The following is a 27,409-nucleotide window of genomic DNA, read 5'->3' on the forward strand; positions in this document are numbered from 1 at the left end:
TATTTTTCAACCCTAGAAATTATCAGGTTTAGTGGGAAAATGGAATTTGAAATTTAAATAGTTTGATAATGCCATTTGAGCAAGGCACTTAATTTCTGCCTCTCTTCTTTTCTTAAACTGAGAATTAAAATGCACTCATCATTAAACATTAAAGTGACCATGTGTTTACAATTATATTCTTACCAAAATCAACAGAGTCCAAGAAGGAGAGCTTCTTTTGTAGGAACTAGTTACATCTCACGGGCTCTAGTGCTTCCTGCAATCTTCACAGGCTCCAGATACCTACAGTCCTGTCTCACGAAAACAAGGGCTCTCTTCTCTGAATGGCTGCCTGAAGTTTGGCCAGGCTACATATCTAGATCCCAGCACCTCCCTCTGATGTTCACTTCCAGTGGAAAGCCCATTATAAACAGGCCTCTTGTGAAGCTTGTTAAATCTTCTGCAAGTTCATAACCTACATGATCCTGATCGTTACTCTTATTTTCAGAAAGGAGGTCACTGCCCACCATGCAATGCTTTCATCTGAGGTGGGTGGTGTTGAAGAGATCTGTTAAAATTCCATTTTTAATGTATTTTATTTTAATCCCCTATTTTCCCACCCGTTTTATGGATGACCACATTAACTTCGGTCCTAGCTGAAAGTTGGTAATTCTGTACTTTCAGGAAAGAGGGACAAATTATCCCTCCACTTACAAGGATGAATCTACGAGATGGTCCTACTGTAACTCAGGTTTTCCCACAGTCTCTCTGGCCTTTCTATGCTGAGAGCTATGTCCTGCTTAAGGTTACATGTAAATGTAACTCTCAGTAGTGATCATTCATGGTGTCTCCCTTCATATGTACACAAACGTTATTTAACCTCAAGGACTACTATGATGAGTGACTGATGAGGTTATGAAAATATTTTTCCAAGAGATCTTTAAAAGTGGATTAACTTCTGTTGTGGGGTAGATATGATGTTACACTACCTGTATGTGAGAAAGTGGGTCAGGTGACTGTGAAGGGTGTTTCCCACCCCAAGGTTGCCACAAAGAACATCCAGCTGAGGGGGTGGGTATATGAGGCTGAAATCTAGCCAGGGCTCTACTCGCCAGGCTGTGCTCCCTGGCATAGGGCTGTGTCCATCTGGAAGAAAGGCCATTTTCCTAATTTGCACAAACAATTCACAGAGACCTGCTCCAATCCTACAAGTCTAGGAGTTGACTTTGTTCACTCTACTTTTCAATTTTTTATAATAACCATTCTATTTGACAATGATTTGATGAGTATCAGTTATGTGCCACGGTCAATGTCCCACCGTTCTTCCTGGAATATGTTAAGTATTTATTGGTATTTAGAATCTCTGATTCCAGGGCATCATTCTAAACTAAATACCGGACAATGATCCCATGCCTGTGGCTTAAAGTAAGGATAGTTCACATCATCAAATATCGTTGAATCATCCAAAACATTTTTTAAAATATGTGGGCTAAGGAACATTTCCAGATCTAAACTCTGATAAATCATGACATTGTGTGTCTTTATCATATATTTTGAATTCTCCCAGCTATATTTCTTCCCCAAATACTATCATCTTAAAGCAGCCATAAGGTGAGAAGTCAGGCATCGGCTTGACAACTTGACTTACTTTTGACCTTGAATAAAGTCACTCGAGTTCTCAGGGCATTGCCTTCCCTCTGGACACTAAAAGGAAAACCAGCCTCTGGCTCCACAGGGATGTTGTGAAAATAAATGAGATGTAGGTCTACAGAGTCCCTTTAAGCTCTTAGGAATGAAAAGGCTTAAAGAGATAGAAGGTTTCAGTAGTTATTCTTTGTTTTATCAGCCTTGCAAGTGAGAGAGAAAAGCTCCACTGTGGTAACTTTGGAAGAACACAGTCTCACTAAGTACTCCTCCCCGCCCCCATCTGTAGCCTTCCCTCTTCTACATTCACAACCTCTATTGTCATTCTGGCCACTGCCTCAGTGAAATTGGTAAGGATCTGCCCCACCCTCGGGCAGCAGAGAAGACTGGTCACAGCCTGTGTGGGGTGAATTATCCGCTACTGGTAGAGCATCATACAACACATGCCCCATGTAACAAAGAAAGTGTTACATTGCAGAACAAAGGAAGTTGCTAAGATAGAGGTCCCAGCCAGGAGATGGACCTGAAGAGTCTAGAAGTCCTGAGGTAGCAAACTTCTGGCACTTTCTTTACAAGAGGCTAAAAACACATTTTGCCAGCGTCGGAGCCACTGTCTCCCCATGTGCAGGTGGTTTTGAAGGAGAATCACATACACCAGCTAAAACTCGTGCAACTCTCCTCCGCCCCAGGATGAAGGGTCCCTGGCAGGGGAAGCAGATAAGTGCTGTGTAACCTGCCATTTATCTTCCTTAAGAGAGCAGCCTAATCCACGGAGCTCACATCAACTCGTCGTGGCTTTGATCCCGCTCTGCAATTCGAGAGAAAAGTCGACAGCCTTAGATTAAAGGGAAACGCTGTGGTGAAGAGATACTTAAGACAGGTGGCTATGACTAAAGATGCGTTTGGGCAAGAATTAGCTGGGAAGTCGTATTGTCATGCTGACACGGGTCTCTAAGCTGGTGGATCAAGCTAACATCTTCGTCTTGGTCTCATTGGGGCCTGTTTTTATTTATAGGTTTTGATTTTCTTCATTCATTCATGCAGTAAATGTTCATTGAGCACTGGTAGAGCCCCAAACTTATTCTCCTTTTCTTCCTGAGCGTGCAGCTGTCCACTACAACCCAGCTTTTCCAGCCCATTTACAGGGAGGCATGGTGACTTCAGCTGGCACTCACGAAGGTGAAAGGAAGTGATAGCGACTTCACCATCACTTGCCTTAAAGAAAATCCTTGGCCTGGACGACTGCTCTCCCCTGCCTGCTTAATGAAAATGGCAAAGTGAGGCCTACCTGCCTGCCAAGGACCATTAGGGGAGAGGGAGATAAACAGATGTGTGTCGCAGTCCCATTGTCACATCAGCTTAGCCTGCCCCTTTACAAATATAAGCGCCTGCTGGGTACTAAGCTTTGTGTGACATGCTGGGGATTCAACTCAGCAAAATACTTGTGGCACGTGGTGCCATGGAACATGCAGTATAGATTAATGTCTACCCTAGTCTTCTGTCTGGGACTTAAAACCTGTGGGACAAGTGTTTACCATACTCAACAATCAAAACAAAACAGGGCAGGGAACAACAGTATAGAAGTGGATAGACCTCAGCTTCGGTGCCGCACAGATCTAATTAGGTTCGACCTCTCGATCTGTCTTTTACTAACCACATCCTTGGAACAAATCATTGAACTCCTGTAAGCCTCATTTTTCTCCTGTGAAGCAGAAATAATGGAAATAATAATATATACCTAGTAGAGTTGTGATGACAATCGAAAGGATTAGACATGTAAATAACTGAAGCTGGGCCTTGAGCCTTACCGAGTATGGTGGCCAGAGTCCAGCCTTCCACTGCTCTCGCTAGCTCTAACTTCCATGAGGAGGGCCTTCAAGCAAAGACATGAACGCCATTATCTCATTCAAAGCATATTATGTGAGGTGGGCATTGCTGTTCCCATTTTGTAGATGAGAAAACAATCTCAGAGGGAATAGCACTTAGTGAATGACTGAACCGGAATTTGTTTCCTGGTTTTTCTGATTCCAAAGTCCAACTGCTGCACCAAATGTATCAAAATCGGGGCCAGTAATCACGGCTCAGCTATTAGTCTAATCCTCACCCAAGGATATGTTTACTGATTTTAGAGAGAGAGGAAGGGGGAGAGGGAGAGGGGAGAGGGAAGAGGGAAGAGGGAAGAAGAGGGAAGAGGGAAGAAGAGGGAAGAAGAGGGAAGAAGAGGGAAGAGGGAAGAGGGAAGAGGGAAGAGGGAAGAGGGAAGAGGGAAGAGGGAAGAGGGAAGAGGGAAGAGGGAAGAGGGAGAGACATCGATGTGAGAGAAAAATATCAATCAGTTGCCTTCCTAGACCAGGAGTCAAAGCAGCAACCAGCAACCTAGGTGTATGCCCTGACCAGGAATCAAACCCACAACCAATGGAGCCACCCAGCCAGGGCAGTCTAATAGGGGCAATTCCTCAAGGCCATATCATAGAGTTTCCAGCTCTGGACACCAATGGCACTTTGTAGTTATGTTATAATGTAGTTAACACTGCCTTATAATTATGTTTGTTCAAGTGGCACTCCCTTCTGGACCATGAACTTGAGACAGGGACTATTTCTTAAATATCTCTGTCCCAGGTCTTAGTGTGATGCCTAGGTACTTGGCTCTCTATGGATAACTGTCATGAATAGCTATCATATGAATAAAATGAAGGGACATTTAAAACGGTAGCATGAGTAAAAAACAAACTACTAAGGTGGTTATTTGTTTGATGTAAAGGAAATGGAGGCATTCCATTTTGAAAATAAATGGATGGCAATGAAATATTTAATAAAATTCATTAAACATAAGAAATTAATCCAGAGAGAACCCATGATAGAAACAAACATTTTTCAAAAGTTGTATGCTGACTGTTTTGACCTCAAAAACATAAGGAAATGTTATGCGTCAGGTACTAGGGTACAGTTCACAAAAGCTTTTTCAACCTCAATTGAAAATGAAATATTGTACAATTGGATTAGAAAAAAATGTAGCAAACAATATGATTAAACACCAAAAATAAAAACAAAACAGAAAAAAAATCAAAATTTTGTTAAAATTTAATTAGAGAAGGGTAAATAAGATGTTGACCTTTAAAGGTCCTGAGTGTATTTTCTGTGCCTTCTTAGTAGGTTTATAGGTTCAAGGCACTGATTCTTTAGTCTCCCTAATTCCACACCAGCCTTCCAGTTTTCATTCCCTTTGCTATAGAAATATTGGCAGCAATGCTCTTATACTGAATAGTCTGGATTAGCCCCCATTTTCCCATAAGTGGAACAAAGTGAGGGAGATGAATTTTTCTAAGATAACTGGGAGTTTCATAAGAAAGGTTAAAGAAAAAATAAGTCAACTGGCTTGAGGGTGTCTGGTGTGAAATATGCTGATCTATGATCAGTGAGATATTAAGAAAATGAAAAGATGAGGTAAAAGCTTCACAATACTTTTTTGAAGGAAAGGATAGCAGGACAGACAATGACTTATGGATTCTTCTATGCTGGCCAGCAAATAATACCATTAGCTCAAGGAATTTTGGTTCTTATTTATAACAAACAGAAGGAGCAGATGCCTTGTTGTAGGGAAGGAAAGGAGGTGTACTAAAAAATTTTCCACTTACATAAATAGGTTAATTGCAGCTTGATTTATTTTTTAAGTTCAGAAAAAGTCAAATGATGCTCTCCATGTCTGCGGAGAAAATAGCACAAAAGACTAATGTAAAATGGTTATTTAGCCCGGCCGGGCATGGCTCAGCAGTTGAGCATCGACCTAGGATCCAGGCAATCGGGGTTCGATTCCCAGTCAGGGCACATGCCCAGTTGCAGGCTCAATCAATGACTCTCTCATCATTGATGTTTCTATCTCTCTCTTTTCCTCTGTCTGAAATCAATAAAGATATATTTTTAAATGGTTATTTAAATTTTCTGGACATATAATGAATAAATTCCTTGGCATTCTATGCACACAAAGGCTATGATGGCAAACTGAGAAATGAACATGGAAAATGAAAAACTAAAGAGGAACCACTTAGAACTCCTTGTGTAAAAATTCAGCCAATGTTAAAAAGATATTTAATAAATGAAGAATCCCAGAAGATCTTCAAACCTACCTGCATGGGCTTAGCAGAGTAAAAGTGATGCTTACTGCTTAAATGAGTGAGAATCTTTTTTCTTGTGTCTTGGATAATGCATGCTTGCTCTCTCCTCCCCTCTCCTCTCCTCTCCTCTCCTCTCCTCTCCTCTCCTCTCCTCTCCCCTCCCCTCCCCTCCCCTCCCCTCCCCTCCCCTCCCCTCCTCTCCTCTCCTCTCCCCTCCCCTCCCCTCCCCTCCTCTCCTCTCCCCTCCCCTCCCCTCCCCTCCTCTCCTCTCCCCTCCCCTCCCCTCCCCTCCCCCCTCCCCTCCCCTCGCTCTTCTCCCCTCTCCTCTCCTCCCCTCCCTCTCCCTCTCTCTGTCTCCCCCCTTCCTCCCTCTTCCTCCATCCCTCCCTCCCTCCCTCTCTCTCAAAGAGCATCAATGCTAACACCATTTCAGCACCAAGGGCAGCAGCCCTCGGTTTGACAAGGGTGTCGGTGACCATTAGAAACTGGGTGTACTGATGATCCCCATTTCAGGAGCTCATTTGAATTCAAATTAGAAGTCCTTGGAGCTTTGCTTAAAGTTGTAAGCACCTGACCTACAATACTACTTTTTATATTCAGAATATGACTATATTTATCAAAACATTGGACATTGTACTAATGTTCTCAGAGTGAATCACGGACAAAACTGAGGATCAGAGACTACTAGAGCTGGAAAAACCCTTCAGGGGTCTTCAGCCCAGCCTCTTCTTTGTAAGGTGAGAAGACTGAGGACCGGAGGTCATGAAGTTAGTTCCTAAACAGACTTTAGTTTGTATGTTATGGAAATAATAGTGCTTTGTGTACTTGAAAAATGACCAAAAAAAATTGAGGAGTTTTTTTCAAGGTAATAGTCCTTGAAGACTTGGGGGTTTTATTCAACCAGACCCCAATAATAATTTCTCACATACAAAAGGCCAAAATCTAAATGAAAAAATTTAGGCCTTGACCCTAATATGTTGCCATTTCTTAACAGTGATTTGACAATGGTTATATTAGCTTATGGCTAATATCTTCACAAACCATCTGCTATATGCCAAAAGTTTCAAAAAATGTGTCTGGAGTTTATCCTTAATTTTTTATCATGGAAAGGATATATTACTTGAATTTCCCCTAGATACAAAGTTAGTAGAAATACATCTAATAAGTTAGTGTGTTCATATACAATTCAGGCATTACCTTTCTTAGGAAGCCAAGCACTTGAAGTCTGGCTGTGTGTCTCTCCTCTCCACTCTTATGGTAACCCATGGCTGTCTATAATAGTGCATTTATCTGATTATGTCAAAATCATCCATTTAAATGTCTGCCCTTTAGTTCTATGACCAACTTAAGGGTAGATACAAAGGCCTCTCTATTTATTCTATAACTGTGTTTTTAAAAATTGTTATATGAAAGTCACCGTACTATGCACCACAGGAATAATATGATTAAAGCATTATTACTCACTTCAAACAGTTTAAAGTTGAATAAGTGAGGGGGGGGGGGAAGAAACTTATACTGCATCATAAAAGAGAGTAAAACAGGGTCCGATAAATTACAGGTCAGGATTTAAATCTTAATTCTGCCATTCCTAAAACTCCTGGGAAAACTAATTGTAGCTGAAAATGAAATGATAGTGATATTATCTACTACTGAGAGTTGTTTTAAAGACTCAGTAATCATAAGTGAAAACTATTCTTGGCAATAGCAAATGTTGAGTATGGAGATATGCACACAACTATAATATTGATGACAAATACACAAGATTCTAACAAAGCAAAGTAGGATGCATAGATTTATTTTAATCCAAGAATTAACTATTTCAGGGAGATGTAAATATGTGATAAATGTACTAATGAACGGTGAAATAAATCATTTTATTTAACAAGAGATGGTTATTTGATTAAGCCAAAGGGGGCTAGAGCAACGCAGAAGGAAAGTTATTCAAAGTTTCCCAAAAGAAGTGGTATCTCAATTAAGACAAGAAAGATAAGTAGGCATTGACTACAAAAAGAAGGGCAGAAGGTAATGCAGTTAGAGGAGCACCTTTTGCAAAGACCTATGGATAAGAAAGCACATGGTGCTTTCAGGCAAACCATGTTTAACCATGGTATCAAATTAAAGGAATGCTGAGGGGTGGCCAAAGATGAGGCTAGGGGTCAAGTAGTAGCCAGCTCATGAGACTCTCAGGTGTTCTTTCAAGGAGCTAACACTGTATCCTGAGTGCAACTGATAACCACTAAAGAATTTTATTCATGGAAGTAACATAATAGAACTTACACTTTATAAAGATAACTCGATCTGTAATGGGAAGAACAAGTTGGGAGAAGGTGTAATGATGAAGTAATAAGGTTGGAGATAAAATAAGAGAAGTATGATCAAAAAGTGTAATCACTTTATATTATTGGTGTTTAGCACTGGGATTAACACCCACTTTTACATTAATTGTGATGTCTTGGGTTTTATATGTGCATATAATTTATGTTTCTTGGGCCATGATTTTACTTACAATCTGCTTAAGTGCATGAAATAGCAGAAAATGCTAGTGTGTAAGTCTATGCATTTATACCAATGCAAATATATATACAAATTTCTACCTTTATATTTTTATATCATCCCTAATTTAAAAAGAAAAAATCTGCAACATTAAAAAATACTGCTTACTTAGATCTTCTGTCCCTTTTCCTTCACTGTTTAGTTTGTTCACATTGGTGCTTCCTGTGAGATTCTCAATGCTCATGACCACAGCCAAACACAGCTACATAAGGCATCCCCTCCTTGCCCAATCTATTACAATTCCAAAGGACTTTCAAAGGGCCTGGTGACTTTCGGTGGCTTCCCAAAGGCTCCGTGTGTCTAATTTCCTCCTGACCCCCCATTTCTTGGCATCCGTGTTGGAACAGGTGTGAGCAGACACAGGCAGGTCCATGGAGCCACCATTCGGTGCTGGCACAAGGTAAGGTTTATTTTCCTGCAGGAGATGACTCTGACAATGTTTTCCAGGATGCTAACTTCCAATTAGTGTCATCTTTTGCTCCATATCCTAGGGCAAATGTCCAGTTTATAATGAGTAGACTCGGCTGTTCTGAGAGATGGGCATTCATGCCAGAAAAGAAATGTATTTCAGCTTCTTTCCTAAAGTCAAGGAAGACTGGTGTGTCAAACAATGACCCAGTCACAGCTGTCCAGTGCAAGGTCAGCCCCATGTTCATGAACACAGATGCTAATTTAGTTTCCAACAATGAAGCCAAATGTGTTTCCAGATGTTGAGCTATGAAGCAACTGTGATTGTGGCAAGCACATGAAAGAAAAGGAAATCCCACTGCTAAGACCTACAAATTGTCCTTCGGTGACCATTTGTACTGGGGAGCGTATTAATGTAGACAGCAAAGCCTTTTGTCAACCAGACTCAGAATGATCTTTTAATATCCAACCCACTGTTAACAAAAAATGAAAATTCTTAGAACAAATTTTCTAAAAAACCATAGATTTCTCTATAGTTAATGTGTGTAAAAAAGAGTTGCAGGGGTGGACCCTTTTCATAAGACTATATTCACATGATGCCATAAGTCTGCTGGTTGGGTCAATTCAATATCAAATATGTTAAATGATTATTGGGTCAAGTCAACCATTTTTTCTGTTATTGTTGTTTGTTTTTACTAAATGAATGGGGTAAGCAGTCATCAAGGGGTAACCCTATGTAGGCAGTGAGCGTTTGCAAAGACTCCTGTTTAAAACTGTTGGCAGTCTTGACTACATGCCTGACACCTGAGTTCAGTAGAAGAACCTAATCCCTGGTCAAGCATAGGCACCCTTGCCTGCTCTATTCTTCTACATGGGCCTGGCCCACATACACAGAAGCCCAACCTCAGGCAACAACTGCTTGACTCTTTAGTCCAGACCACTGGCCATCTTTGGTCTACCCTCCCATGTCCTCATATCTGACTCTGAAGACACTTTATACACTTACTCATCATTAGCTCTTGCTGAACTCTCTCACATATAATCTTTCGTGTGTGTGTGTGCGTGTGTGTGCGTGTGTGTTTTAACTGATTTCAGAGAGAGAAATGGAGAGGGGGAGATAGAAACACTGATGAGAGAGAAACATGGATCGGCTGTCTCCTACAGACCCCTACTAGGTACTGAGCCTGCAACCCGGGCATGTTCCCTGATTGGGAATTGAACTGACAACCTCCTGGTGCATGCGATGAAGCTCAACCAACTGGTCCACACCGGCTAGGCTCTCACATATAATCTTGTACTCATATTATTGTCCAGCACACCATTAGCAATGAGTCAGAGCCATGCTTCAGCATCCTCCCAGTCTTTAGGTGCCGACCAATAACAGCCAAGCTATCATCTTGCTTTGCCTTCCCTAGTGCAATAGAGAAATCAAATGAATTTTAACAGTCAATTATTGAGTAAAGACTAATTCTAAATATGAAGTCACTTTAGGGGTTAAAATATTTTGCAAGTCTCCTCCTTTTGAAGTTCCACCTAAAATCTCATCTGAATTCTTTCAGCAAAAAGTAAATAAATAAGCTGAAACATGAGAACAAAGGTCTCAGGTGTGAGGCACGATGGGGTAGACAAGGCCTGGGCTTTGGAATGTGACAGGCTTGACTCTAAAGCCCACCTTCCCTTGCACACTTGGGATCCAACCAGCTCAACTGAGCTAACAAGAATAAAAATATGTGTCAAACCATGAAAGGAGCAGATATGACTTAAAGTAAGGAAGAGAGAGGGCAAGTGTGCTGAATGTGAGGTTGCTGTTTTTCTACAGTCTCTTTTCTGAGTATAGATGCCTAGAAATTCTATAGCATTGATCAAAGGGTTAAGCAGGAGTCTGCATTTGGCAGGCACAGAGTTTGCTCCTGGATGATTTTATCTTAATAGAAGCTAATCTCTCATGATAGACTTACATACACCGATAGCCCCTTGATTAGACAATGTTGTGTCACTGAGGCTGGAGTGTTCCTCCACTCCTATTCTAAATGAAAATCAAACCAGCACATAATGCTACCTATCCAAATAGTCCAAGCATTCTCGTGGAACAGGTATGCGAATGAATGTACATCCATATAAAAAGGTATGGAAAACAATAAAGAAGATTAAAATGAGAAAGAAACAAAGGAAAGACAAACGAGAGTGGAAGAAAGGATTAGAAACCTATGTTGACTACATTCATCGTAATTGTGGTTCGGTGTCTTTCTCTCGTCTTAAATGACACACCTCAACCACAGGTTCTGTTGATCAAAATGTTAATCATTTTTCTGGAGTTTTAGCTCAATATCTTACAGGAACTCAAAGATTTTTTTTCTCTCTCTCTATTCTCTTTAAATTCTTGATATCAGCGTTTCAACCAGGGGGTCAAACAACCTCAGGTTGCACCTGTTTTGTAAATAAAGCTGTATTGGAACATACCCAGACTCGTTAGTTGAGCATTTTCTGGGGCTTCTTTTGCTCTACAATGACAGCTTTGTGGCAGGAACCTCAAGGCCACAAGTTGAAAATATTTATTTTGCTGACCTTAAGAAAAAGTTTGTTGGCTCCCAGCTTCAGGACTACCAAGCTTGTGGCGCTCATACTAATTTCTGACAGCTTCACAGAATTTTCCTTCCCGGTATGCTTCTCTCTTTCTACCTGCTGGTGGAGGAACTTGATTTTAAAGGAAAAATCAATCGGGCCACTAATTCTATTATTTCAGTGAAATTGAGAATTTGCTTCATGGAAACTCTCCACAAAGACTCACTCTAGGATCAGCTTACAGAGAACACAGTTACGGTGTTTTATAACTGTACTTTCTTCCTCCTGAAACCTTCGCAGCATCCGTAAAGATGCTGCTAAACAAGAAGTGGCAGCAACACCTTTTGTGAACTTTCCTTCATCCATTAACTACAGACAACTAACCCGCCTCTCTTTTCGGCCAGCTCTGCTTCAGTAAGGACGCCAGATTTCTTTCTCACTTAGCCACAAACCACTGATTTTCTTGTTCTAGGGAGGAAAAGATGAGAAAGATGAACGTCAAAACAGCATGTCTCTTGGGCTACAAAAATCCTAGAGAGAAATTTAGACAAAAAAAAAATTTGAAGGAAAAGAGCAAGAGAATGGAGTATAAAAGTCACAGAAGAGAGTGAAGCTGAAAATCATTTTTATTGTTCTTGCCTGGGTTCTTCTAAAGAGTCACACTGAATGGTTATCTAAGCAAAGTGAGTTATTTTCGATGTTTAAAAAACAGAATGAAATGTCAATGCTGCTACTGTTGTGGAACCTCTGAAAATGCCCCAAAGGTGATAAAATGCACCTGAGGAAGGACTCAGAAGAAGCAGCAGAAGTGTTGGTATGTGACACTCACAGGTGCACGCGCGCACACACACACACACACACACACACACACACACACACACACACACACACGGCTTACAAATAAGGCCAGAAAATGAGAATAGCATGTTTCAGCACGAGGGGCAAGGAATGAGGACACTTAGAGGGGCTGAACTTCCTGTTTTGCTTTGTCTGAATTTATAGTGTGGTTTTACACACGGCTCTGAAAAAACACACAAATTGGAAACACTTTTGCAAACATCTCCAGCCGTACTTCAGTGTCCCGACGCCTTTCCAGCTCACGCAGGCTGGGTGCTAATGGCTCACCGTGGCATGCAAGAGGCACGTGTGTTCTCGTAATTCACAGGCAGTTACTCTGTACTTGTCTATCGCTGGTGAACTTCCTTCACATTTAATCACCCATTTTGTCAACCCCAGATGTTGACGAACTGTAAGGATTGATTGCCTTCCAGATGTGTTAGGTTCCCACACATCTCTGTCGACTCCAAGAGAGTGTGCGAATGCTTATTCGAACCAGTGACCACTGACGGATCTCTCCCAGATGGCTCTTTGGCAAAACTGCTCCCTTTTCTGGAGAAATCAAGTTGAGCTGTGGCTTCTATAAACATTTAAATGCATTAACCACCATTCCCCTCTAATGTCACCAATTGGTATTGGAAAAATGAAAAATAGCAATGCAAATTAGCAATGAGCCTCACTAATTTGCTATCTTGTGTAAATAATGATTTGATAATGTTATAAAAGTTACCAGGCCTGAAACTTAAATCCCAATGGAGCAATATCAGCATCAGAGATAAGCATATTAATTAAATAAAATGTTTCCCAAAACTGTGGAAGTGGTTTGAACCTAGACACTTCATGAAATGTTGACTGTATTTTGTTTAATAATCACTTTTGAATTTCTATTTGCCTTTGGATTTTTTTATTTTAGGCAAAAATAGCAAGTACCTTAATAGATGAGGCTTGCAAAGGGCAAGCCAAACAAAAAGTTTAGACTAGATTCAGTTAAACATCCCAGCTTCTGCGTATTGACTAAACTTGGGTAGGCCCTGGCTGGTGTGCTCAGTTGGTTGGGTGTCATCCCGTGCACCGAAAGGTTCGATTATGGGTCAGGGCACACTCCCGGGGTGCGGGCTCAATCGCTGGTGGGGGGCGTGCAGGAGGCACCTGGTCAATGTCTCACTCTAACATCAATGTTTCTCTCTCTCCCTCTCCCTCTCTCTCTCTAAAAATAAATAAAAATATTTTTTTTAAACTTGGCTAGAACGCTGGGCTTTTGCCTGCCTTCCAATTTTGATAAACTTGACACTGTCCCCACCTATAAACATAATTAATCTCAGAATAAAGCAAAACCTGACATAATTCCAAAGCAACATTTCAAGAGTGTTTCTTTTGCAAAGTACAAAGGCATTTGTGTGTTCTTTCTCTGCTGTAGAGTCTTCATTCCAGCCAGTGATGAAAATGAAGACACTGAAATGTTATTTGGTAACTACAGTCACAGCTCAGTAATACAGACTCGGGTAGCTATACCACAACCAATTTGAAACTTTAACAAATGAACCCCATTTCCTCTGTGATGCAGAAAACCTGGATGGACAACACCGCCTCGGTTTTAAACCTTTCCTAACATTCTGGTTATCCAGATAATAGATAAAATTTCCTATTTTAATTAAGACATTCGGCATTCGGCGGCTAATATCTGACTGTGAACAACTTTAAGCGGCCATCAGAGAGTTTCCGAGCTGTACTGGGTTACGTACCCAGCATTTTCTCACTGATACTTGCTGACGCGGAGTCAGAGCAGTCTTCAGAACGACGTACGATGGGTGCTGACACCCGTAGATCTCACACAGAAACGTCACAACCTGACTGAACAAAGTGTCAAAAGGCAAAGCTACGGAGAAAGGTGAGCAAGAACGGACCTAACCACCATATTAATTTTTATTTTGTTTTAAAAAAAAAAAAAAGCAGAAGAGATTAACCAAAGAACTTACATAGTTACATGCATACCCATGGACACAGACAACATGGGGGAGGCCCCGGGTGGGGCAGGAACTAGCTGGAGGGGGCAAAGGGAAGGGAGAAAATGGGAGGCACCTGTAATACTGTCAACAATAAAAAAAATATTTTTTCTTAAAAAAGCAGAAATCAAAACACAAGTCCACATATCCTGTGCTAAACCTTTAGCCCACTGATCTGTAGGGCTCTTTTAAAATCATTCAACTGGCTTTTTTTTTTTTTTTTTAATCAAACAACTTAATTTAATTCAGAGAGGGAGAGGGAGAAAGAGAGAGAGAGAGAGAGAGAACCACACGGAGAAAACTATAAAATTGTAGAACCAGACTTTCCTCTAGATTCACAATTTCCATAGAGATGTTTCAGAAGCAACAACTGGCGAAGACAGAGGCTGGGAGAGAGTAAGGTTTCTTTGCAGCCATTTCTACTTTTGTCAGTCTTATATATCAACATTGCATATAAGATTTCACATAAAGAGTGGGGAGGGGGTCTGCAGTTAAAAACACTTTGAAAGTGGTCCTCAAAGTATGATCCCTGGACCAAGAGCACAGCATCAATGAGATCATCCAAGAACTTGTTAAAAATGCAAATTTTCAGGCCCCATCTCAGATCTACAGAACCAGAAACTGGACATAGGGCCCAGCAATCTGTGCTTTAACTGGCCCTCCAGACCATTTGATGAATGTATTATATGATTCCCAGGTATCCCTTCCGCCCAGAAGCCTTCTGTAACCAAATATTTTGCCCCTTTCTGCACCTCCACGCCCTCCACATTTAACCCTCCGTGCTCACACAGATGCTGGGTTGGGTGTCAGTTTTAGTCTGCTCAAGCTGCTATAGCAAGAATAACATAGACTGCCTGGCCAGCATGGCTCAGTGGCGGAGAGTCAACCCATAAACCAGGAGATCGCAGTTCGATTCCCAGTTGGGGGCACATGCCCAGGTTGTGGGCTTGATCCCCAGTGAGGACATGCAGGAGGCAGCCGATTGATGACCCTCTTTCATCATTGATGTTTCTCTCTCTCTCCTCCTCCCTTCATCTCTCTGAAACCAACAAAAACATATATTTAAAAAAATTTTTTTAAATACCATAGACTGGGTGACTTAAACAACAAATACTTGTACTTCACAGTTCAGTTGGCTGGGAAGTCCAAGATCAAGGCACTGGCAGATGTGGTACCTGGTGGGAGTCTGCTTTCTTGTTCACGGATGACCATTTTCTTGTTATATCCTCACATGGCAGAAAGAGAGCTCTCTGGGGTCTCTTTGATAAGGGCACTAATTCCATTCAAGAGGGCTCTACCCTTATGACCTAATCACCTCCCAAAGTTGCCATCTTCAAATACCATCATTTGGGGATTAGGCATCAACATATGAATGGGGGGGCGGACACAAACATTCAGTCCATAGACTTGCCTTTCTGGATTTCTGTCAGCCTGAGTATGCATACTACTTCTTCTGTTATTATTTCTTTGTGTGTCTACAACTCCTATAACTATATAAACTCATCAAGAACAATAAATACAGGGTACACTCTCCGCCCCCCCCCCCCCCCATTTCTAGCAATTAGCAGAGTGGCTGGCACAAAATAAATGCTCAATAAACATTTGTTAAATGAATGATGGCTACCTTAATATTTTTGTATTTGATTGATCCATTCATATTACACCTTTTTCAAATAAACTATTTGAGGTTTTACAGAAGCACCCTCACACAATTACAACAGGACCAAAATTAAACCAAGTAACTAAGACAGAGGCAATCAAGAGGAAAAGGTTTGATTAATCATTCCAGGAGTCATCTTTCTATCTCTATTAATGTTTATAGCACCAACCAGTTACTGCTCATGACTGTTTAGTCCCTCTCCAGAAATTATCTGACTCTTAAGCTTCTTGTGAGAGCAGGCTATGCTTCAGGCTACCATGCCACGTCATACCTGGGGACAGTGGCTTCATTAGCAATGGTGACTTTGAGAAGGAAGGACTGGGGCATGTATTTCTAAAACTGGAAAGGTGAGAATCAGTGTTATTTAAAAATTTCACCAGTGTTTTTCATATTCTTTTCACCATAAACCATAGTAAAATGATACATTTTCCTTCTTGCCCCAGTACCCGCGTACATAGATAAACACACGTTTTTGGAAGCTGCTCGTCCTTACCCCATGTGTTGCTCTCTAGTATTTTCTCTTATATTTTCCATATTCCATTTTACTAAAATTAAAGTGCTTGAAGTATAACAAATTTTATGACTATTGTGTTGCAAACTACATTTTTTAAAGCACTATACTAGATCATGTAGCAAGTTATTTTAATGTAATGACGTGGGTTTTGTTTTTGTTTTTGCTTTACTTGTTTTTAACTAGATCATTTTTTGAAATGATCCCTTCTCGGATTTTATCTCCCCTTTACCTTCCAAATGTAGAGAAAACAAATGGGTCCCCCACCAACGACAACTGTGTAGTTGAATTTTCCAAAAGTTCCAGTTCTGTAGCTTAGTAGCTATGAATGAGACTTGGGCTAAGTTACTTATCTGTTATGAGCGTGGCTCTCCATAGCTGTAAAATAAAAGTCCCAACATCTGTCTGGCAGGATTGTGATGAGGATCAGAGAAGATGCATTGAAAGCATCTGGCCATAGGTACTCAATCAGTGATAACTTTCATTACCATCCCAGACCCCTGAGAGGTCCACCAGTTAATAACTATAAGGCACTCTTAGAGATCCATGTAAAAAGGGGGCATCAAAATTCCATTCTACAGATCAAACTGTGCAAAAACTAAAGCTCCTACCCAAACTGTGATGCTGTCCCTTAGAAACAATTCTTACATCTCCAAAACAAGTCACACCTGTTGGGAGCTGGCAAGGTCTCATGTATGAACAGTAGGATTTGGATCTCTCAGGCCTTTCCAACTAGCACCTTGCACCATCAATAAATGTGCCATATCCCACTCTCCTGAGAGATTCTTCAGAGTTTTAAAGACCTGTGTGCTGCCTAATCATTTGTTACAGCTACTCGTGGAAATCCCATGTCCTTATTGGGCTTATCAAACCTGGTACCTGAAAATTACTGTTGCATTTCATTTGCAGAAAGGCAGCTCTGGAAAAAAAAATTAATAAAATTTTTGAGGCTATATCTGCTCATGTAATCCTGAGATATTGAATATTTAATAACTGAGCATAATTTTAAATGCCTCCTGTTAAAGCAGATGAAAATAAACAGGAAGCAAATTACAATACAGGAAGGACCTTGACTTAAAAACTCAGGACCTACAATATTCCTTACAAATAGAATGCCCTCCAGCGCTCCAGTCCCATGTGCTAATGCCTGATCCCTTCCAACTTCCCCAGAGCTTTGGAGCTCCTTTGAGAATATTGTTCAAAATTGGAGGGATGAAAATAATTGAAAAAAAAGAATAGTTTCGAGCAACTGACTGCTGGGGCTACATGGTAGGCAAAAATACACTGACAACCCTGCAAACATATTGCCCAAATATATTTCCCCCTACGCTTCCAGATTACGTTCATCTCCTTAACTCCTCTTAAACTTTCATCATTCATAGATTTTATTAGTTTAACAAGTAACATTTATAAAAAGATGGAGCATTGTTGAACTATCAGCTAGACACAGATCAGGGTAAATAAATTATTTGAAACAATTTTCCTCATAATGCCAAGCTAAAATCAGAAGATGAACTGAGGAAATTATAGACCCTGGTGCTTCCAAAGAGCTACAAGAATTAATGATCCCACAAGATCAAGTGCTTAAAAGTTACCCATCCTTCCCTAGGTCCCCAAAGCTGGATGTGGGTACATTGAGGGGATGGTGTCAGTCTAAACACATTGATTCCTTAGGGCTAGAATGATGGAACCAAACCAAAACCAAGATAAAGCTGAGTTCTCAGCACAGCTCAGGTTTTTGGAAACCTTCCTCTTCTCTACCAGTACCCCTTCCTGATAATAATTAGAAAAACAGCAGAAATAATAGCTCAAATTCATTGAGTATATTCCATGGGCAAGACTCTCCTGTGGTAAAAGTTTTATACACAATACCTCACTCACTCCTCACCACAGCTCCATGAATAGGCATCATTGTTATCTCTACCTTACAGATGAGGAAACTGGGTAAGTAGCTTGTCCATTGTTACACTGAATGTGTGATCCAGAACCTGTTGAGCTGCACTGCTTCCATTCTCCATCCCCGTGGAGGGATGTGGGCCAGTGCAGTAGGCCAGGAGAGGAGAGAGAAGAGAGAAAGATCAGCTCTTAGGAGAACACTGGGCTACTGTCATAGGTTAAATAACAGCCTTCTAAAGATGTCCAAAGATGTCCATGTCCTAATCCCCAGGACCTGTGAATACATAACCATATCTGGGAAAAGGAACTTACTTAATGCAGTATGATTAAATTAAGAATCTTAAAATAAGGAGAATATCCTGTATTATCAGGGTGGGCTCAAGGTAATCACAGGGTCCTTATAAGAAGGAGGCAGGAGAGTCGGAGACAAAGCGAGAGAGGTTGGAAGATGCTACGCTTGCGGCTTTGAAAGAGAGGAAAGGAGGCATGAGTCAAGGAAAGCAAGCAGCCTCTAAAAACTAGAATCAAAAAGGAAACATTTTCTTCTAGAGCCACCAGGAGTTCAGCCCTGCTGGTATCTTAAGTTGGGGGTCTTTTGACTTCCAGAATTATGATAATAAATGGGCTGTTTTAAGCCACAAAGTTTGAGGTAAATTGTTACAAAAGCAAGAGGAAACATACAGAAATGCATGGTCTCTGTTTTGCATGCAAATAGCATGCAGATTTATTTGCCTTCCAAGTCCCTGGAGGAAGCATCTCAAAGCATGGACCTCGGATTTTAGGTGAGAGGCACCAAATCTGCCTCCCAATGCACCTGCATCTTTGCATTCCCAAACTTATCACAAGTTTGGCACCCAGAAGTCTTTTCCAACTTGCTGAGACACTTAGTCCCTTGGAGTTCAAGCTTTCAAAGCAGTTATTTATGTACATCTCTCATAGCAATCAAGGCATTGTAACTTCTGATCTCATGTCTTCCTCTTCCACTGACCTAGTCTCCTCAAGAAGAGATGTCATCTCTTTTTCTCATTTCTGTCTTCCCATCACCTAGCACAGCACCCACCACAGCGGTGATATCCAAGCCCAGAGAAAAGGAGGAAGGGAGAGAGGAAAAGCATGGGAGGATGCCCCAAAGCCTACGTATGCGTGATGGATAAACTCCTGGGGCCAAGTATGGGCTTCACTCTCACGGCGATTTGCCCTGAGAAATAAATCTGTCCATACCCCAAAGTGGAAAACGCTTGCTGCTCTCCCCCACAGTCCTCAGACCTCCATCTTCTAAGTCTCACCTTGACCTGTTCTATACACAATCTAAGTCTGCAGAGCCCTGAATTATGATGCTTGTTGCAAGAAGAGCAGTCAAACAAGAGTTGTGCTATCCTCTCATCTCAGCTTTGAAACTGACTTCTACCTACATGAGCCAAAATGAACTTAATCCCTGGATTTTAGAGAAGGTCAATCTCCTTCTCTGGAAAATCTCACACCACTTCCACCCAAAGAAAACCGCCTTCTCAGAAGTTCTGTAATAGTGACATCGTGCTTACTCAGTTGGTACCAATTTTACATATTTTGCATTGTTGGGCATCTTTTCTTACTTAATGCCTTGTCTCTCTCACTAGATATGAAGTAATATCCCCTAACTGCCAACTGACATCTCTGGAGCGACTTCTGTATGTCAGGCACTGTGCTAGACTCTGGGACACAGTGATTTGAAAAAGTCACAATTCTGTCTCATGTGGGGCTGATGGAAGGCAAGAACCAGATTTTTTATCTCCTTATATCTTCCCTATATACTCAACAGAGCCTAGCACAGAGAAAGTAGACCATCTATTTGTGTTGACTAACTGGCTTCTTGACCAAAATAGATAATAGGAGATCTAATCATAGCCCTATCACACCTCACATAGTTAGCTAAAACCTCAGGGAATTACAGGTCCTCTGGCCCAAATCTTTGATTTTATAGATAAAGACACTGAGGCACAGATAAATGAAGTTACGCAACAAGTTATACGACTAGGGACAGAATGAAGGTGACGTCCCTGTCTTCTGGCTCCTAATCCAGTGTGCCTTCTAATTGGATCCAGAGGTGACAGCTAAACCAAATTCTAAGGACAGCTCACTTTGACTCAGCCTGAAATTGCTACAAGTATCCAGGCTCACTAAACTGTACAAATACCTGATTCCATCCCAACCCCTTACCTATATCATTGCTCGTCACTGTCATTCTGTCTCGGCAGTAGGAAGCCGCAGCTGGCACTAATGACCTGCAGGGTCACTGGAAAGCAATTTATTTCATTTTTTTAAAAAATAAAGGAAACGTTAATATCACAAGATCTATGTCTAAAATGCCCCTGGGCAGGTTTCCCCTCTGGCTTTATTCTCTCTCATTTTCAGCTTTTTTTTTTTCTTTCTCCATGTCAAGCTGTCAGGATGACTTTGATCTTAGAGACAAGCCTCTTCCCCTTTGGCGACTCTGACAGAGCTCCCTCCTGCCACCATGAGACAATTCCACAGAAACTCATTCATTCTTTCAAGTCTAAGATCTGTCCCTGTGTGCTGTCCGCAGGCGCAAGGAAGATCCCCGGCACAAAAGATAGATGAAACTCAAAAGTATAAGTGTGCACGCATATCAGCGGGTCCATGAAAACAGAGCAGTTTGTCCTCACTGAACCCAGAGATCACAGTTTTCCGGAGTTTCTATTTCAAGACCACCTCTGGAAACCAACTTTCAAATCATACAAAAACCTTCCGCAAGTAGAGCTGGTGCATTATTCAAAACAGTAGCTGCACCTTTGTCACGCAGCCCGGCACCCCACCCCGTCCCCTCTGACAGCTGTCAGTCTCTTCTCTATCTATGAGCCCGTTTCCATTTTGTTTCTTAGTTTATTTTGTTCGTTAGATTCCACATATGAGTGAAATCTTAAGATGAAGGAATTAAGGAAACAAACACATAGACTCAGACAAGAGTAAGGTGATTACCAGAGGGAAAAGGGGCTGGGGGAGGTAGAAGAGGGGACAGGGGGGATAAATGGTGATGGGAGGAGCCTTGGAGAACACATAATACAATATACAGATGATGTATTATAGAGTTGTATACCTGAAACTCATATAATTTTATTAAACAATGTCACCCCAATAAATTCAATAAAAAAGAAAACACAGTAGCTGCACATCTGAGCTGGGGCCAATTCCTTCCAGTTGATAGGAGCAGCATTCCAAACAAAGAGATGGTTTCAGCTGGGGAAGCCCTTTAGTTACAGGAAAGTACAACTCATCTCCTTTCACCTTCCACTCTCACAAACATTATAGTTAATTCTAGTTGCCAAAAAAAAAAAGTGAAGTTTAATCAATGACAAACAAACATTTTGGCAGGAAATTGAAAACGGTTGATTGGAGAAAATAAACAAAAGGGCATTATCTGTTTAACAGTCATACGGGTGCCAATGTTTCCTTGTACCTGAGTTCTTACCCCTCCCCCACCCCAACACATCTGTGCCAGGGGAAACGTGAGCACAGAAGAAAAATGGAAATACAGATGGAGAAATCACAAGAACGGGGTGATTGCCTTGCAAATAACAAACCTCTATTTGTAAATTACCTACTTCTCGAGAAAATGCAGTTCATTTAAAATATTTAATAGACGTGAAGAGCTCTGAGGTCTACAGAACAAAAATCAACGAAGTCAAAACATCTTTGAAAACAAACAAGGAGGGGGAGAGCATCCATCCCATTCTTGCCCTTCCCCTCCTGGTCTTCCAAGAAGTAGCAATCTCGGGCCCTGGGAGGGGAGCCGTAATTTTTATTTGAAAACCTCTCAGCGCGGTCCTTTTGTATTTCCCTTTCTTTCTCCGCAGATCACAGCGGCAATTTTCTTTTATCGTCAGCTATTTATAGTTTGCTCAAAACCCTGGCCAGAAAGAAACTGGGCAAAAAGCATTTCTTTCAACAGCCACATTACTTTGTAGCACTCTTCAACACTATTAACTACAATCAAAAGAGGCAGAAAAAAAAATCCCCCAAACTTTTTCAACTCATTCATTTTTCTTGCCACTTGGTCTGCTCTACCTAAAGAAATGGAAGCCAAACAAATATTCTCCTCCTGCCCCCAGGACGGTTAGAGATGTGGGAGGGAGAGCCATGCAAATACTATCTTTCCCGTTCAGAGACACAAGCGCGGGAGTAAAGAAGACACTTGGAATAATGGGGTTGGCATAAATCTCAGTCCTGTTTCCTGTGCCTCACACATTTCACAGAAGCTTAAACATACTCTGGAGAGATGGGGATGTGTCTGGTCAAAACTTAGAGACCTGTCAGCTACCCACAACCCCCCCAGCATTTAGGCATTTCTCTTGCACCCATAGTAAAGTGGTTAAAACGATTTGTAATCAGACATACGTGACTCCAAATTTTGGCTCTACTTCTTACTAATTATGTGAACTTTGGAAAAATACTTGGCCTCTCTCAGCCTCAGGTGCCTCACTCATAAAATAGGTATAATTAGCCCTTAGCAAATAAATAAGGCTTAGCTCATGGTGACTCCTTGAAGCACAGAGAATGCACATTCCCCGCTATATTGCCTGGTCCTGGGCATGTACACAAAGGGGTACTTCACAGGCTACTGTTAGTTGGGACCATGTGACAAGGGCAGAGGTGATTTAAGTCCCTTCCAGACCTAGTTATAAAAGTTCTCTCTTCCTCCGCATCTCCTCATGGCAAGTGTTGAAGTCAGGTATAAGCCTGAGCCCTTCAGCTTGGGTCCCCATGAGGAGCACAGCAACCCCACCAACCTGCACTGGGTGTGAAGCATGAAAGAAATCAATCTTTTTGTGTTAATGTATGGAGATCCGGAGATTAATCTGTTACTGCAACATGAGCAAGCCTATCCTGACGAACGCACCCTGGGTCACTTCAGGTCCTCTAAGAAGCAGACACTGAGGCAGAGTTAGAAGCACCAGAGATGTATCGAAGGAAACCCCTGTGACTGTGATAGATAGAGAGGGAGCAGGGATGAGCAGGGCAAGCCTTCAGGCCACGGTGCAGGTCAGGTTCAACACCCATGGGTGGAGAGGGGGAAGGAAGGAAGGTTGGATATCGGGAGTCTCAGGCTATGGCGCAGCTCCGTGAAGGCCTAGGCTAGGGGGTGGGTGCTCCGAAGCAAAGAGTGCCCCCTAGAGGAGTCCTGTATGGGGCCGAAATGTCCCACCTCTTGCTCCCCCACTGTCCTCAGTCATCAACTATTGGCTAAGAGCAATTTGGAAAGCTTGGCCTCAGCATGAACAGCACAGTGAATCCCAAAGGAGGCTATCAGCTAACAATATTCCTCGCCTCGGGGTCCCTTTTGAATGGAGATATGAGCCATGCACCTCCAAGGCTGCCACAACCTCTCATTAAAAACAGCTATTTTTACCATCCCATAACTCTTTGTCTCTCTCTCTCTCTTACATGATTTAATCAAGGCTGTCTGCCTCACTAAAATTGAGCTCCTTGAGGGTATCATCAAAGGCTTACTCCACTATATTTCAGTTTCTGGTTGGTATATAGTAAGAACTTAATAAATGCCAAATGATGGAGTAAGTGGTGGAGTGACAGAGTGTGACCTTGGAGGTTAGTGTTGAGGGGAACTAATCCTGAGCATAGTGGACCACTTCATTCAGATTGAGACTACCCCATTACACAGTGAGAGAAGTTCCTATGCTCCACAGTATAGCAGGTCCTCAAATAGCATCATTTTGTTCAATGTCGTTTCATTACAATATTCAATAGCTGTGTGACCCCATACAATTCACTTAACCTCTTTAGCACTAAGAAGTGTGTTCTGAGAAGGTTGAGATCATGCCTGCCTTGCTTATGCTCCATCCCCAGTCCCCAGCATGGTTTTGGGAACATGACTGACATTCAAGTTGTGTCAAAGTGAAGGTCTCAGAACTGGAGTCAGAACTGGATTTGAACCCTGGCTCTGACATTGATTATGTGGCCTGAGGCAAGTTACTTAAACTTTTTCTACCTGGCTTCCTCACCTGTAAAGTCGTCCCACAAATAGTAATTAGGGTTGTTAGGAAGACTGAAGTGAAATAACCCAGGTAAGCACTTACAACAGTGTCTGGCACATTGCATGAAATGTTAGTTTGTATTATAATTATCATTTATTGCATAAGTGGATCTCTCAGACCTTCTCTTTTCTCACCTGTAGAGGGAGACTAAACATCCACCCTGTACATTTGTTCTGAGGATTAAAGGAGATAATGTAAGTAAAAGCTTAGTTCATTGCCTGGCACAAAGTTGGTCTCAAGAAGCAATCATTATTCCCAGCACCATTCCCCCCAAATTTAACCCAGGCATCACTCTGTATTTAATTCTTCCCCTCGAGGTTCTTGTTCAAGGCTGCCATAGGCCATCCTCGGGCCTGGAATGCATATCTGGGCGTCTCTGTAGCACAGACCTAAGCCCTGAGCCAGGATGCTCTTTAGCTGAGGATCAGAGTCCCATTCCCTTCACTCTTATCTCAGGCCCCTGACCTCCACTCAGCCTCCCTCTCTCCTTCTACTCTCACATAGGGGCTACTGGCTGTCACTAGTTCATTTTCCCAAAGAAAGAAAGTCTCAGCAAACACACCTTTCTCCTTGGCTCAGGCCCTTCAATTGCTTTTTTCAGCTTCCACCCTTTACGGATGCTTCAATCAAACTGCCTTCTGTAGTAATGCCTTCTCCACTGGTCTCTGTTTCCACCTGAAGCATTTTGTGACACAGCTGCTATGAACAATACTATGCAAACTAATGTTTCATTCTACTCTATTCTAAACTTCTAACCTCGGGACATTCTTTTAGGAGTTTAGAAGTCCCAAAGTCAATGGAGATCATAGCAACAAAAAAATAAAGTAATCCGTTTTCCACTGCAGAGGATGCAAAGCCTGCCAATGCAGTGCTTCCACTCTGGGTGAGTTTATGTTTGCTACCTCAGTAAATGCTGGGGAGAAAGTGCAAGCACTGGGCAAGAACACGTGGCTCAAATCGCTGACACTAAGGGTGGCAGGACATTCAGGCCACCAATCCTGCCTCTCGGGAAGAAAACCCTTCCTCTCCCCTGATGGAGATGATTGAATTCAATCACCAATGGCCAGTTATTTAACTCATCATACCATTGTAATAAAGCCTCTAGAAAAACCAAAGGACAGGGTTCAGAGAGCTTCTGGGTTGATGAACACAAGGAGATCCAGAGAGAGCGATACACTCGGAGAGGCCATGGTAGCTCCACACCCTTTCCCCATACCTCTCTCATATGACTGTTCCTGAGTTATATATTTTTATAATAAATCCATAGTCTAGGAAGTAAAATGTTTCTCTGAGTTCTGTGAGCCACTCTAGCAAATTAACTGAACCCCAGGAAGGGCTCGTGGGAACCTCTAATTTATAGCCATTTGGTCTAGAAGCCCTGGACTTGAATTGACATCTGAAGTGGAGGGCAGTCTTGTGGGACTGAGCCCTTACCCTGTGGGGTCTGATACTGTCTCTGGGTAGATAGTGTCAGAATTGAGTTGAATTGTAGGACTGGTGTTGGGGAATTACTTGGTAATGTGGGAACCCCCTCCCCCCGCACACACACTGGAATTGGTAACAGAATCTTAGTATATGTGTCTTGATTTAATTAATGTCTGTTTCCTCAATAGATCCACAAATGCATGGGATATGGGCTTTATATCAAGAGTTTTGCTGGTGTCGCACAGTTCCAGGTGTATAGTAGTTCTCAATTAATATTCACTAAATAACATAAGCAATAAAATATTATATGTGAAATGCCTGGTACATGTATACCACTATCAAATAATTCTCTCCTTCCTCCAGGTTCAATGATTCACACTAAAGGAAAGAGGCAGAATAGTGGGTGATATAAAACAATAAAAATCCCACAATTATGTATCTGTAGTTGCAGGATATTTTTACTGAGAATTCTTTTCAAAGACAGCAATGAAGCACACCATGAGCATCTGCCCTTAGACCTCAAGTCTCGCTCCCCACATGTTCTGCTTCCAAATCCAAGAAAACACAGAAATGCCTCCGTCCTGGTTCAGTGCAAATCTTTTCCTACTCTCCAGGTTTTCCACTGTTCTTTGACCTCCTGTGTTCCCCTCTGCATAGGAGCCTTCAGAGTTCATAAACCCTTTACAGAGAATACAATCACCATATGCAGCTGCTCAAAATCCAGACTTTGGGCAGAATCACTATTAAAAAAAAAAGAAAAGGTAAAGATACATTGAAAATCTACACAATTAACCTCCCCCACATTGGTGAGAAATCATGTGTCTGTGCCCTTTCTGTGTGTTGTCCAATCAAAGGCCCTTACCCAACTGTGGCTCCTCAGTTTTTTAGTTTAATTGCTTTATTCCCATGTGTCTATATGCTACAGCACCTCTCTATAAAGGTTTTGCTTCTAGCTATGTTGTGATTACCCTTACCTGCTTGTGACACAGACCATGAACAGGACTTTCACTCAAGAGAGGAAAAGAATTATCTTGGTTTGACTTAAGACACTCATTTGGCTTCAAAAGCAAAGTAAACAATGAAAACAGAAACTATAAATAACATTTTCCATTCTCAATTCCCTTAAGCCCAGGTACCTGATACCCAAGTGTGGTTCAGAATTCATCCCACCAACAGACCTTTCATGGTCAGAGCCTTGCTGTGCTTTTGATGATTACTGACTGCAGAATAAATCTGGTAGAAGTGTGGTTCTTGTCCTCAGGTTGGTCTCACTGTCCCTTTATGTGCACTGCTTCTCTCTTTCCATTGTGTGGAGCTATTGACCAATGTTCACTCCTGCAATCCCCCCAGCCCCAGCAAGAGGCCACCAAATATTATTTCAGGTGGTTTGGAGGTCATGCAGGAGCTCCTGCATGTTGTAAATAACATGAAAGAAACAGATGCTGAAACTACAAATGCCCGTTTACTAAACTAGGAGATCTGGCCTCAAAAAGTTCACAGACGTTGTCACTCTCAGACAATACTTTTCCCCACTATTTTAGGCATAGCAGATCTCTGTTTTAACCCTACACATTAATGACTTCTTTCCTTTACGCAGTAAAGGAAATACAATTCTTTGGTAAAGTTAAATTCATACTTAATGGGGATTAATAAATTTTCATACTTAACTGGGCTTAATGCTTTGTGGAAAGGAGCACAAGTGAGTAAAAGGCTAGATTTGGATTCCAAGACCCAGATTCCAGAACTGGCTCTGATAATAACTTGCCAGACTA

This window comes from Miniopterus natalensis, chromosome 1 (assembly GCF_054644295.1).
Source record: "Miniopterus natalensis isolate mMinNat1 chromosome 1, mMinNat1.hap1, whole genome shotgun sequence".
In the NCBI taxonomy this organism is placed as follows: domain Eukaryota; kingdom Metazoa; phylum Chordata; class Mammalia; order Chiroptera; family Miniopteridae; genus Miniopterus; species Miniopterus natalensis.